This window comes from Sprattus sprattus (assembly GCF_963457725.1).
Source record: "Sprattus sprattus genome assembly, chromosome: 4".
NCBI classification, from domain to species: Eukaryota; Metazoa; Chordata; class Actinopteri; order Clupeiformes; family Clupeidae; genus Sprattus; species Sprattus sprattus.
The window spans coordinates 9,935,665-9,950,469 of record NC_137923.1 but is presented as its reverse complement, the minus strand read 5'-3'; positions in this window follow the sequence as shown (position 1 = coordinate 9,950,469).

The following is a 14,805-nucleotide window of genomic DNA, read 5'->3' as shown; positions in this document are numbered from 1 at the left end:
CCAGCCAGCCCACTGCTACCCCTTCACTACTCCTGTTTGAGAGAAACACTGGAAACTATGAATGCATGCAGTGCGTGTTCCATTCAGGTTGATTAATTAGTCTGTATGTGAGTATGAGAGTTTGAGTAGTATGTTTTAGTCTATACCATACTGCGTGTGCGTGTGCGTGTGCGTGTGCGTGTGCGTGTGTGTGCGTAGTCAGCTGTAGCTGTGTAAATTGTTCCATGACCAACCTATTGCCATGCTCTTCAGGGACTGTATCTTAAGCTATTCAGAAATCTATCTTAAGTTTCATCCACAGTCTTATCACCAGGAGCTGCTTGCTGTTCTGCAGTGAAGTGTGCAGTTGACTCACTAGATCTGGTCCAGAAACCATCACGGGTGCAAACTTGTCACCTTTCGGCAAAATTCTCCACTTTTCCCTCAAAATAGGTCATCCATGTGAATCGTGTAGATTTGGTCCTAGTCTCATCCCTGCAATCCAAGCACAACACATCACACTGTGGCAATTTGTTGTTCCTGGGATAGCGAAGGCATGAGCTGCCCTACCTCCTGAAAAGGAGGGGGGGGGGGGGAGGCAGCAACTGATGAGTTTGCACCCCTGACCAAACTGGACCTGACTCCGAGTCAGGACTGGGTCACCTCTGCTCTAGAGTGACCTCTGCAGGAGGTCAGAAGAAGGGTAGAGGATGGCCTCTAGTTGCTTCACTGGCTGTCTGTCCCATTTTATTTATTCCGTTGTTTTTCTTTCTTGTTGTCGTTCTTATTTGTTAGGGATATGTACACTTTTATTTTATCAAGGATAAAAATACTGCTTTGTTTCAGAAAACATCACAGAACAATTACCAGTAACTGAGTTCAGATTGTTTTGTGTGGCTGATATGTTCAAAATTGTGTTTAATTTCTTTTTTGATATTATTTTTAAAGAAGGAAAGATGTATCATGCTTACCAATGTTGTCCTTATTTCAAATAGCTTTGATGGTGCGGTGGAACCATCTGCGATGTAACATAGAACATAAGGGAACTAATTCTATTGCAGGAGACTGGGTGTGAGTCGCTGGTATTTTCAAATCTGTCGGCAGTGCAATTCTGACCCACGTTTATGACTGGTTAACCTCATATACCACTCTGAGTGTACATCTTTCATAGAGTTTCCTCATATGAGTTGATTGTATTTTGTGAGCGTGTGTGTCTGTGTGTGTGAGAGTGCATGTATGTTTGGGACTGCGCTTGCACGCGTTAAGTCTTGGTGAAAAAGTTATTTTTTTTTGTTTTCTCTCTCTCTCTCTCATTTTCCAGTTCAGATGAACCAAACCCATGGTCAGGCCATCAATCCTTTAGCCACCACCTCCTGATCCAGTACCCAATCATATTATCTTGCTTTAAAATAAGTCCAACACGTCTGAGGTGAGCAAGGGCTGCAGACCTGGGACTCATGCAAAAGCAAAGCAAAGCAAAGCAGGCCTATTTGTTGAATATATGCCTGCACTTGATTAAGCTTGCCCAGCGCAACGGAACTAATGCATTAATCCCTGGAGTGCAAGTCCCATCCTGTCTGGCACCACTAACAAAGTCAATGAAGTGCTAAGAGTGATGCTAAGAGCAATGCTAAGTGCTACTAGTGACAGAGGAGCAAACAAACAGCGTTGTGTTTTTTTTTTTTGTGTGTGTGTTTCCCCCAGACCAAGCCTGCACGGCTGCACAAGTCGTGGCTTTGCACGAGACTATAGTGAACTTGGGTACTGACTGGGTGAGCTTTACCAGAATAAAAAGGGGCAGGAGATCGTGTGGAGGTCAGCAGAGAGAGAGAGGAGCTTTTACTGTCCAGCTCACTATACAGTTATGTGGTCACTCTCTGGGTATTTCTTATCATTGCAAAACAGACTGGGTCATCAAAGACACCAATAAAGGAAAAGAATTTCATTTTTATACAAAAACACTTCTTTGGTCTCTTGTCATTATTTCAGTTTGAACTGCATACTAGTTCACAGTATGAAAATATTGTAATAAGAATTATAATTAATATTGCTAAGTGTAACCTCATTCTCACTCATGACACTTTAATAGACGTGCTAGTGACGGACACTAGCACCCATGGGTTGTGATGTCCTTGCTAGTGCGCACGCCTCCCATGTCTGAGATTGCGAGTTGGAGTCAGTTGTGGGACTGTGCTTATCCGTCCAACTAAGGTTACACAAGGAAGCTATCAACCGGCTCATTGAGAGCAACAGCAGGTACAGTAGTTTGCACAAGATAATTAACCACGTTTGAGGCCACTGCCCTTCGACCACAGGACGGCTCTACCCCTCAAACCACGGCTGCACAGTCTCCCTACCAGATAGTCTTACAGATAGATAGTCCCCATGCTGGATAGCGTTTGAGTTGGATGGACCTCTAGCTGCATCATTCTCTCTACTGGTCAGTCTTCATCTCAAGTAGCCTACGTCCAAAATACAAAAGTAGTGAGTAGTGGTGACAAAAGTAGTGTTGTGCTCTGATCATCAGAAAATAGCTGTGCTTTTAACACGTCCCCCAAGAAAAGTGTTATACTATGACCATAAATGAACAATATAGAGGCTTTCATTTTGAACACCCTCTCTAGTTATAATGAGTTAATGTTAAGTGCAGTTTTAATTCATTGGTACAAATAAACTACAGTGCTGGATAAAGATGTGTTAACTATCAGTGCAGAGCTGACCCAGAACTTCGCCATTGCACCTGGCCCAGGAATGAACCTTGGCTGCATTTTGCTGTAATATGACCATTTATTATTGAGAGGCTATTGTAGTGAACTCCCTCTCTTTGAGGTTATTATAATCACAGCATAACAACACTTTTGGGAAATACACCCCTGGAGTCGCACAGGCCCTTTTTCAGATATGGGAGTAGCCATGGTCTAAAGGTCAGTGACGCCAGTTTGGGATTGAAATGTCGCCAGGGAAAAATGGGGCTGGGGGGGTGAATGAACAGTGTCTTCCCCTCCCACCACATACATGACTGAAGTGCCCTTGAGCAAGGCATTTAACCCCCATCTGCGGGTGAGGTTGCTGCCAACCGCTCCGTGTGTGTGTATGCCCATTTCTGCTAGTGTGTGTGGTAATTGCTCACTGCCACTGCCAATTGATCATTTCCCTCAGGGGATATATAAAGTATGTAAAAATCTTCACATTGTTTTCACATCTAGTAATTACAAAACACACAGAGCTGGCCTGATGCTTAGTTTATCTCCCAATTTTAGGCTGACTCCAGAACAGATTTGGTCCAGATTGGGCATGGATCTATTCCAGAACCTTTCCATCACAGATGCTATCTTCACCTCTGGTAATTACATAACACAGGGCTGGTCTGGCACTCAGATTGACAGCAGCTCCTTTTGTCCCATTCAGCAGAGGAACAAAAGACCCAGCATCAGCAGCTATCAGTGTCTCATGTGAAACTGGGCCATCACTCAACTTTATCCCAGTGTAGAGGTGTGTGTGTGTATTTCTCAAAGCCTCGGAAAAAAATTGCTGCGTGTGTGTTTGTATGTGTGTTTAGCTCTCCCCTACAAAAGAAATTGCAGTGTGTGTGTTGTGTGCCTGACCCACAAAAGAAGAATTGCACCCCCCTGGACCATTGGATGGGATCCACATCCTGTCTGAGATCTGAGGGCAGGGCCATTGAGGGAGAATTACCTGCCAGCTATTTACTACAGGCCCCAGCCGCAGGGCACGCAACAGCAGCGAGAAGGAAGGCAAACTTATGAGCCACTGAAAGGCTGTTTTATTGGTGAACAGCATCAGTAATGTGAGCCATGGCAACACCATAACCACAGTATATTGCCATAAAAGTGGAAGTGCTGAATAGTAAGGACACAGTACACTGTTGAATGAACTGTTGCCATTGCAACTGTAACCAGGTTAATATTACATATTATTTGATGTTGAAATCTCACCAAAACCAAAGCAGAATGTGTTATCATTTATTCATGTGTTTTTATTTTGGGACTTTTATTGTGAAAGGTCATCAAGGTTTTTAATGTTTGATTTCTACCCTCTCGTCAGTTGCCGTTTAACTCGACTGAGAGAGGTACGTTTTTAGATTGTTAAAATGAAAATATGATTTATTTACAGTATTACGGACTTAAAGACAGAATATTTCCTTGTTTAAGTGTAGAGGGGTATCTGAGAAGATTTCTGTTCATAGTTTTCAGTCAGGGAGAACATTGAGACACTTTAGGGGAGAGTTCGGTAAACTTTCATTGTTTTATGTTGCCGCCATTTCATCCTCTTGGGTATTGCATGTGGTTTTCTTTTGTGTTAGGCATTGAGGGTGATCGTGTGTGTGCTCTGCTCTCTCCTGTTTCACTTTATATCAGGTATGTGTTATAAGGTGTACTGTACTCCCTGATTTTCTATTACTTGTTAATTCATCTGTAAGAGTTGCCGTTTAACTCGACTGAGAGAGGCATTGAGGGTGATCGTGTGTGTGCTCTGCTCTCTCCTGTTTCACTTTATATCAGAGAATAAACCAGTCAGTGGTCCCGAGTGCCTGTGTCCATCGTCTCACTAAGCACAACACAACGCAGAGTAGTCAGAGAAGTGCGGGGCAGAGCTGCGCCCGTTACAATGGTGCCGTGACCTTTTAAGGATTGGTCAGAGATCGACGTCAGCTCGCTCACCGGGAGAACTGAATTCGCCCATCTTATGCTGGTATCCAGGTATTTCTTTGGACTGTGACTGGTAACCTTCACTGTTTTTTTTCTTCCACGGATTGAGTAAAGGTAGAGACTCGCACAACGCAAGCAGTATTTCGTGGATTTTTTTCCTCCTTTTTCTGCAGTTTCATGGACTAAAAAAAAAAAAAAAAAAAAAAAAAAAAGGTTTAAGTAGCCAACAGTGTTTTGAAGTCAACTTAAAGCCTTTATTAGTAAACTGTTGCTTATTGATTGATGTTATTGAACTCTGACATTTAATGTCATTCTGATTTTGTTGTGATCTTTTTTTTTATTATTATTTGAATTTTGCTCTGTGATTTTATATAACTAGATTATGGCAGAAGGTAAGACATATTCACTTGGTAGTGGGGGTGATGATGCTGAGTGTACCTTTTCTGAGTACTTGTTAGGTATGGGAAGGGGGGTTTCGATCCCACTTGTGGAGACAAGGACACCAGGGCCTAGAGTCACAGTTTTAGGAACTCCACAGCTTACCTCTACTCGTTATGTGGATCGTGCTATACCTAGCCAAGCTGAGCAGAATCCAGATATAAGTTTACTACTCACACAATTAGCTGAAAAGCTAGGTGAATCCATAACAGCTAGGCTGCAATCTGATAGGAGTACACACAATACCCTTTCACAGCCCTCTGATACTACACTACCCAATGTCAGTGTCATAGTACAGAAAGACGCTAGGGAGCCTCCCATATTCAGGGGTGACGGCTCAGATAAATTCACCGTGCTTGAGTGGGAAAATCTGATGACTTCATACCTGAGGAAGCGCAACATCCCAGTTCATGAACACTCAGGGGAGATCATTGCAAAGCTTATGGGCAAAGCAGGTGACCTAGTGAGAATCAAACTACGTAATGACAGATCTATTGATCACACTGCAAATCCTCATATGATATTCAACATTCTGAAACAGCATTTCAGTGAACAGTCTTACTCGAATATGCCCTTAGCTGACTTTTATAACACCCTGCCGAAGCCAGATGAAGATGCCATGGATTACTGGATACGGCTAAATAAGTCGGTGGATGTGGCGGATGAATGTTTGAAGAGACAGGGCCGTAGAATTGATGACCCAGGGCACGAGGTCAGTATGATGTTCGTCAAGCACTGCCCAGACCAGACTCTTGCAAGCGTGTTCAAGTTCAAGTCTGCGGATAAGTGGTCTGCCTGCGAGATCCAGGAGAGGCTTGACGAACGCATTCAGGACAAGAAGACCCGAGCTGCAGTTGCCAAGCCTCTTTGGAGTACTGCCACAGTGCATAAAGTCAATTCACAGAGTCAGGTACCAACCGTTGACAGTCCATCTGTCTCAGACGCTGTTGCATCGCCCATGCCACAACAGGCTTTACCGACGGTCACTGGCAGTGACAATGACTGTATGAGGAGCTTAGTGAGTTTGTTGGACCGGCTAGTTATGCAAAATGCACAAGTGGCAGCTGATGCCAGAACCCAGCAGCGCTTCAGTCAGCATCCTGCGGTGCCTCAGTCTCAGGTGGCGTGCAGAGTTTGCAGTGCTAGTGACCACTCAACGCTGTCTCACTGCAGGCGGGAGAACAGATGTTTGAAGTGTTTGGCTACTGGACACTGGAAGAGAGAATGTCCTCAGCAGACCAATAGGCATCGCAATGGGCCCTCCGCTGGCGCTGGTGTTGGTGCTCAGAATCATCAGTTAAACTAGTAGACCCATACTTGAAGAGGGATAGTATGGGTGATTTAGATAATTCCCTCTCAGGAAGCCATAGCCTAACTCACCTTTATGAAGATAGCTGTGCCAAGGCACCCAGTGGGTCCAGAGTAATAATGCAGGCCACTCAGAAGATCCAAACTTTCTGCGAGTTGTTTTATACGTCCGTCCTTGTTAACCACAGTGTGCAGCTTAGAGGCATGCTGGACTCTGGTTCTATGGCATGTAGTATCAGTGAGTGTGCTGTAGAGAAACTCAGTTCTGCTGGTGTTTTGCCTGAGAAGCAGCATTCTGCAGAAAACATCATCTTGGTTGGCTGTGGTGGTCAGCAGACTCGCCCAGAAGGTTTTTATGATCTAGAGATGCAGATTTATGGGGTGTGCTTTGTCGTGCCTACCTTGGTGGTGCCTGGCCAACTTGATGACCTAATCTTGGGCTCAAATGTCATCAAACACTTGCTTCATGACCTGAAGGGTGACAACAGCTACTGGGACCTTGCCTCCAGACGTGAGCATCAGTCTGACTTAGGGATTGAGCATTTCTTGTCTATGTTCACTAATGTCGACCGTTGGAGAGGGGGTGCCGTTCCTGACAAAATAGGCACTGTCAAGCTCACCCAGGCAGTGACTCTCCTGCCTAGGCATGAACACCTGGTCTGGGGAAGACTCCCTGCTAATGTGCCTATGTCACCTGGAAGCACTGTGGTTATCGAGCCTACCAACTCCAAAGCTATGCCGCGAGACATTCTTGTGGGCCGTCTTGTTACACCTCTCTGGGGTGATAGGTGGGTGCCAATGACAGTTGTGAACCCCTCTGATAGAGCTATCACACTGAAAAGAAACTGTAAACTGGCTGATGTGTCTCCATGCTTAGCGATTGAGGATCTAGAGGTTTTCCAGGGTCTGCATGTGGCAAGAGAGACACAACTGCCTGACAAAGAGAAACAACAACTGGACAGTGCAAGTTCAACTGCTCGGCCAACCAGAAGTTTGTCAGAGTTGGGCTTGGGTGATATAGATGTTGACTCGTGTCAGGCGAGTGAAGAATGTAAATCTCGGCTTATGCAACTGCTGATTGATTACCAGGACATTTTTTCCAGGCACTCACTGGATTGTGGTGAGGTAAGAGGCTACGCACATCGTATTCGCCTCACCGATGAACGTCCTTTTCGTCTGCCGTACAGGAGGGTGCCGCCAGCCCACTATCAGAAGCTGAGGCAGGTTCTCACTGACATGGAGGAAAAGGGGATCATCAGGAAGTCTTCGAGCGAGTTTGCTTCACCCTTGGTGATGGTGTGGAAGAAGGACGGCGGAATGCGAATTTGCACCGACTTCAGATGGCTGAATGCCCGCACGCTAAAGGACGCCCACCCATTACCACACCAGTCCGATTGCTTGGCTGCCCTTGGTGGCAATTGTTTCTTCAGCACTATGGACCTCACCTCCGGTTTCTTCAACATCCCAATGCATGAAGACGACAAGAGATATACAGCTTTCACAACTCCCATTGGACTCCATGAATATAATCGCATGCCACAGGGTCTGTGCAACAGTCCTGCCTCCTTCATGCGAGTGATGACTGGGATCTTCGGGGACATGAACTTCTCAAAACTCCTGTGCTATCTTGACGATCTTCTTGTCTTTGCTCCAACGGAAGATGAGGCCCTATCCAGACTTGAGACAGTGTTCCACAGGTTGCGGGAAAACAATCTGAAGCTGGCCCAGAAGAAGTGCCATCTGCTGCGGAAGCAGGTCAGATTTCTTGGCCATGTCATTGACGGTGGGGGTGTGTCCGTCGATACAGATAAAGTTGAGGTCATCAGCTCCATGAAGATCCAAGACCTCATGGAAGACGATGGATGCACACCATCTGTTAAGAGAATCAGATCGTTCCTGGGCATGGTATTTTATTACCAGCATTTTATCCCGCACTGTTCCTCCATTGCCAGGCCATTGTTTGCCCTGACAGCTGGCCAGAAGAGACGGGGGAAGTCCGCTAAGTTCAAGAAGTTTCAGGGGGTTTACCGTAAGCTCACCCCTGCTGATTGGACTGATGTATGTCAGACCGCTTTTGACAAATTAAAGTCCATGCTTCTGGAGTGTGTCATTCTAGCCCATCCAGACTTTGACGAACCGTTTATTCTGTCAGTCGATGCGTCATTGGATGGACTTGGTGCTGTTTTGTCCCAGGTGCCTAAGGGTGAACGCTTAGCCAGACCTGTTGCTTTCGCAAGTAAAACACTCAGTGCGTCGCAGAGGAGGTATCCAGCGCATAGACTGGAGTTCTTGGCTTTGAAGTGGAGTGTCTGTGAAAAATACAGCCACTGGCTGAAGGGACGCAGCTTCACCGTTTGGACGGATAACAATCCACTTACCTACCTCCTAACAAAGCCAAAGCTTGACGCATGTGAGATCCGTTGGGTGTCTAAGCTTGCTTCCTATTCATTTGATCTCAAGCACTTACCTGGAAAAAAGAATGTGGTGGCGGACGCCTTGAGCCGTGACCCCTTTACTAAGTGCATTAGCCAGAGACTGCTCAAGGAGCCATACTCTATGCTCATTCAGGAGGCTGATGGGGTTGCAGAAGATTCTGTGCTGGACGTGTTCAGAGTCAGCTGCCAGTCTCAAACCAGCAGACCCGATAACCATCCAGCGACCATGAGTGTGTGCAACGCGGCCGAGATCAGGGCTCTCTGTCAAGTCCACAGTGACTGGGATGATGCGGCAGAGACTAGGGCACTTTGCTTAGTCCAACATGTCCAGCAACTTCCAGGTGGTCAGGATGCATTGCCCATGTTCTCAGCCCAGGAGTTACAGTCAAGTCAAGAGCAGGACCCTTGCATCGCTAAGGTGTTGCCCTTTGTCGCTGCTAGGAAACCACCATCTAGGCGTGAGAATCATGGCGCTGATCCCCGAGTTCTCAGGTTGTTCAAGCAATGGGACAAGCTGCGTGTCCATGATGGTGTCTTGTACAGGGTTACAAAAGATCCTCAGTCGAAGCTAAAACGGTTTCAGTACGTGCTGCCTCAGAGTCTAAGGGACAAAGCGTTGTCTGGCATCCATGACTTGGCAGGCCATCAGGGTCAGGATCGGACGCTCTCACTTGCTAGGCAAAGATTCTATTGGCCTGACATGGAGAAGTCTGTTCGGTCATATGTTAAATGTTGTCCGAGATGTGTGGTTGGAAAGTCACCAGAACCGGCTGCTCGTGCACCTCTGGAATCTATTAAGAGCTCCGCACCTATGGAGTTGGTGTGTATTGATTTTTGGTCAGCAGAAGACCGCAAGCAGCGATCTGTGGATGTATTAGTGGTCACCGACCATTTCACCAAACTTGCTCATGCATTCCCCTGTGCAAATCAGACAGCGAAGCAGGTTGCCAAGAAGCTCTGGGATGGTGTGTTCTGCGTTTACGGGTTCCCGAAAAGGATCCATTCTGACCAGGGCGCCAACTTTGAGAGTAAGCTAATTGCGGAACTTCTTCGGTTGGCCGGTGTTGCAAAATCCCATACAACAGCTTACCATCCAATGGGCAACGGGGGAACAGAGCGGTTCAATCGCACCTTGGGCAATATGCTACGCACCCTTCCCCTTAAGGACAAGAGCCAGTGGCCACAACAGATTCAGACTCTCACGTTTGCCTACAACGCCACCATCCACGAGACTACAGGTTATGCGCCGTTTTTTCTTATGTTTGGGCGTGTCCCCAGACTACCTGTGGATGTGATGTTTAGGCATGTTTTGAATGATCCTGCAGTTGCTGACTATGACTCGTATGCCAAGTCTCTGGTTTCCTGCTTGAAGAGTGCTATGGAAATTGCACAGAAGCATTCATCCACTGAGCAGCAACACCAGGCCCGACAGTATAACAGACGTGTCAAGGGCACCTACCTGTCTGTGGGTGATCGCGTCTTGGTAGCTAATAAAGGGGAACGGGGTAAAAAGAAGTTGGCCGACAAATGGGAAGATGGTGTATATACAGTTGTTGGGGTGAATCCCCGTGTCCATGTGTATAAGATACAAGATACAAAAGGGCACACGAGAGTTGTACACAGAAATCTTTTATTGGAAGTCAATTTTTTACCACTCCCTGAAGCGGTCCAAGATGAGCATTCCTTTACGGCTGACCTGTCAATGGATGATGAGGAGTCAGTTCATGACAGTATTGACAGTGCTGATGAAGTGGATTCAATATCTGATACACTACCTCAGATTGATGATGCCCAGATTGACGATGCTTTGCCAGTTACCATGGATGGTGAGGTGCCTGAGGTCTCGTCGCCTGAAGCCTCACATCAGTCCAGGTTGCCTAGTTCAGATGAGCTGGTCCAGTCTGTCCCAGTACCCTGCCCTACTGATGCCATTGTAGACAGTCCGTCAGCTTCTATTGCACCTCATGACACCTGCCCAGTTAACACTGATTCACATACTTACACTGGGGCTGGTGGCTCTGTTAGGACACGCACTGGCAGGCTAGTAAAGTCAGTGAACAGGTTAATTGAGTCTTTAGTTCAGAGGCCATTTTTGAAGGGTTAAAACTCCTTTAGTAACCAGTTTCTCTGGGTTTTAGGGTTGGTTTGCCTTGCTTGAGAAGTGTTTATTGTATAGATTTTATATATTTTTTTTTCATTGTTGCAAATGATACGTGTGAATGTGTGTATATGGCAGGTATTTCTGGGGTCAAGTGTTGTGTGGCGTACTAGGCGTCATACTGTCCTAAGGGAATTCGGAGATCTGATCAACCTCTTTCTTCCCTGAACCTTGTATGTGAGGTAACTTTTCAGTTGACATGTAGACTAGGTCTTTCTTGCCCTTTGTGCCAGGGTGTGCCGGGGATAGACGCATTACATATCTAGACAATATAGTATTGGTTAGGATTTTGGTGAATTTCAGGAGGGGTGTATGTAACCAGGTTAATATTACATATTATTTGATGTTGAAATCTCACCAAAACCAAAGCAGAATGTGTTATCATTTATTCATGTGTTTTTATTTTGGGACTTTTATTGTGAAAGGTCATCAAGGTTTTTAATGTTTGATTTCTACCCTCTCGTCAGTTGCCGTTTAACTCGACTGAGAGAGGTACGTTTTTAGATTGTTAAAATGAAAATATGATTTATTTACAGTATTACGGACTTAAAGACAGAATATTTCCTTGTTTAAGTGTAGAGGGGTATCTGAGAAGATTTCTGTTCATAGTTTTCAGTCAGGGAGAACATTGAGACACTTTAGGGGAGAGTTCGGTAAACTTTCATTGTTTTATGTTGCCGCCATTTCATCCTCTTGGGTATTGCATGTGGTTTTCTTTTGTGTTAGGCATTGAGGGTGATCGTGTGTGTGCTCTGCTCTCTCCTGTTTCACTTTATATCAGGTATGTGTTATAAGGTGTACTGTACTCCCTGATTTTCTATTACTTGTTAATTCATCTGTAAGAGTTGCCGTTTAACTCGACTGAGAGAGGCATTGAGGGTGATCGTGTGTGTGCTCTGCTCTCTCCTGTTTCACTTTATATCAGAGAATAAACCAGTCAGTGGTCCCGAGTGCCTGTGTCCATCGTCTCACTAAGCACAACACAACGCAGAGTAGTCAGAGAAGTGCGGGGCAGAGCTGCGCCCGTTACACAACCATTTGATTCATGCCACCAATTTATTAGCATCCATTAGCATTCATTACCACAGTATACTGTAATTATGAAAGGTGCTAAATAAGAAGGAAAAGTCTGCATTCCTGTTTTTTTTTTGCACGGTTTATTTTGTTGTAAACGTGTCCTTTAGTGATAAAGAGCATTCAAACATAATAAGAGCCAAGTAAGACAATAATATTCTTTCATCATAATCACACAGCTTTGCTTTGATCACACGTATTGCTAAAAACAAGCAGTGCACATGTAAGGCAATGAGCAGATGTCTGATAGCTATGTTCTATCTTTTGCCACGCATACCCACTGAACAGTCGGCAGCAGACCTTGGCCCCACTGAAGCATGACAGCCTACACTCCCAGCAAACATAAATCAAACCCAATCAGACATTAATAACAAGTATTAATTGCGATTAGCCACTCATTTCCACACTAATTTCCCTTTATTACTCGACTCCTATCCTGCAATTAGGGGGGATTAGGGTGCATTATGGGAAAGGAATGGCGTGATTAATAATCTCTCCAACCGATACTGCAGCCAGCACTCAATTAGATGTGGGGGTGACTGATACAGCAGATTTGAAGGGCTTGTCACTTCATCATCAGCCAGATGCCTATTGGTCACACAATGTGTGTTATTTTGCTGTATACTTTGCATCTCAAGCATGAACAAAATAGTTCCGTGTTCACACTGTTGTGTTTTTAAGAAAGCCTCTGATGATAGCGCAGAGTCAACCACCAGCACTCAAACATGTCAGCAAACTGATCTATCCCCGACACTAGCCATCCATTTTCCCCAGCAGTCACCTTGCAATGGCCTTGTGGTCTGGTGGCGAGGCTTGTTCCTGCCCTCTTGCTCTCATAAAGAATACCCCCCAGAGTCAGGGGTAAATGTCCCAAGGTCTTGTCCCACTGGGGTGAGTTAAATTACCCTTACACCTTTCCCTTTTTTTAGGCGCTGGCCATTGGTTTGTCTGTAATGTAGGAACACCCTGACCCCATAAAGAAAGCCCCCCCCTCCCCTTCACTCCCATAAGCGTGGTTTGTGCTGTCACACTTGATCTACGGTTTAATTCTATCCCGGTGCACGCAATTTCGTCCTCCCCATCAGTGCTGAGGTACCAGGACTGAGATACGGGTATAAATAACCCTGTATGGCCTCGTTGCATCGGGCCCAGAGAGGTATAACCAGATGGATTCTAGGTCAGCCGCTTCACATCATAAACACCCAGTGCACTTTCACCCCTGGCCCTTCGGCAGCGGTGAAATATTTGCCAAAAAGATAAGGGCAGAGTGGATTTCTGTAAGTTATTGCTAGACCCCTGGGCCCTTTATCCATGCGCACACAGGCTTCAGGGGTCTTATTTCCTGAAATGCAAAAAGCGCTGGAGAAGCAACCGCAGGCCTGGGTGATTTTTATTCATGAGCCGCAGAAATCATGTTGTTGTTTGATATGGATGGACGCAGAGCAAAATCTATCACTGAAACTCAGCAGGATTTAGGATTTAACAGTGGTATGCTCATCACTAGACATAATTCATAGGAACAAGCAGGACTATGTATATTTGATCATTGCTGAAATCTAGTTTGAACAGGAACACTAAGGCTGCATATTTTTGCTGAATGTATTGTGACCTTTATTCCTTGAGTGAATGCCTGTCCACAGGCTATGAAGCGATTTAAATACTATTCTATGTGAATCCCCTCACAAATCCCATTCATATACAAGATCACGATAAAGACGATTCATCACATGACCTTTCACAGTGATCAGGGGTTTACTATCTACTTCAGGTCAAGGTCAAAGGGCTATCTATGGCCAGCCTCCTTAATTGATGAGTTTCCAGGAAATACAACATGCCCAATAAAAACTCCACTGTGCGGAGGTAAGAAATCTGTCCAATCTAGACAATTTAACAGCCAGATTAAGTATGAAACTTCCACACTTTGGGTCAATCGAGAATAGGTTATCTGTTGGGCCATAAAGGTATTATCTTGCCTGAAAAGCCTGACTTTTAAACGCACAAATGAACAAATGACTTAAGCAGGTAGCAGCTGACCCAGTGAAAGATCTGGCCCTGATCTGGCAAGCATTCACAAGATTCGTGCCATACCTGTGCCAGATCGGATATCTGTGGGATAGGCATAAGAAGGCATCAATCCATGTGAGTCAGCGTTCATCAACACTTTCATCTGGGCAAATTGCTCTGACATTTGACATGTCCTTTGCCATTACTGTCAAAATGGTGTTCTTCAATACTTTGTCCACTTATCTACATGGAAGCAAGCCTCAGGACTTTTCACATAGCTTCTCATTCTGGGATGGATCAACTAATGATGGATCAACTATTGACCTCAACTATGCTATCAGAGTTGACACAGGTCTCCATGCCACTGGAAATAATTTGTAATTTTATTATCGATATGATCAGGTCTTTATGTTTAAACCATATTAAGGAGTAAAACAGGGTAAATATTTCCATTTCAAAGGCAAATAATAAATACATAAAAATCATTCAAAATGTGTCCTTTTTATTCCATGTGCTTATAATTTGCATTTGACTACTTGTGACCTGATATGACAGATGGCTCCGAGAGCACAGTCTAATCTATGCTGGGTACTTCATGTGTGACCCTATAGGTGACAACCACAGCCCATCCCTCAACAGGACACGCCATTTCATGGCAGACAAATATTCCCCTCAGGCTCCTGCCTGAAGGTCATGCTTCTCATTATAATGGATGGGGAAGTAGAAAGAAAGAATATTA